Source organism: Empidonax traillii, unplaced genomic scaffold, assembly GCF_003031625.1.
Source record: "Empidonax traillii isolate 1590-97213 ecotype Southwest subspecies unplaced genomic scaffold, ASM303162v1 scaffold774:size298837, whole genome shotgun sequence".
NCBI classification, from domain to species: Eukaryota; Metazoa; Chordata; class Aves; order Passeriformes; family Tyrannidae; genus Empidonax; species Empidonax traillii.
In genome coordinates this window covers 83837-84250 of record NW_020955967.1, presented here as the reverse complement: position 1 = coordinate 84250, position 414 = coordinate 83837, and the positions used below count along the sequence as shown (strand labels likewise).

The 414-nt window shown below is 44.4% G+C and overlaps 1 long non-coding RNA gene across 1 annotated transcript in view; it reads left to right on the top strand.

The window, feature by feature from the left end:
* Positions 1 to 174, top strand: part of LOC114066558 — a 621-nt gene extending 447 nt beyond the window's left edge. The window contains exon 2 of the long non-coding RNA XR_003573205.1: positions 27 to 174. This is a non-coding gene — a long non-coding RNA (uncharacterized LOC114066558). The remainder of the gene's footprint in view (positions 1 to 26) is intronic.
* Positions 175 to 414: the final 240 nt, after the last annotated feature.

Genomic DNA, 414 nt, shown 5'->3' with positions numbered 1-414 from the left:
TTAGTGTGGGTCTTCAGTCGCCTTAGGTTGAATAGGTTCCCATCGGTACAATGTCGAATGTAGATACCGTTTTCATCATTGAGGTCTGCCGTAGCCCTTTGGAGCATCATGCTGAAGAAGACTGTGAATAAAGTTGGTACAAGAACGCAGCCTTGCTTCACACCATTGGTTATTGGAAAGGGCTCAGAAAGTGCATTGCCATATCTGACTTGACCGCGCTGGTCCTCATGAAGTGAGATGATCATTTTGAGGAACTTGGGAGGACATCCTAAGCGTTCCAAAATCTGCCACAGACCTTTTCTGCTCACAATATCGAAAGCCTTGGTGAGATCAACAAAGGTTACATAAAGTCCTTTGTTCTGTTCTCTACACTCCTCTTGCAACAGCACACCACAAATTCATGAAACTTAGCAT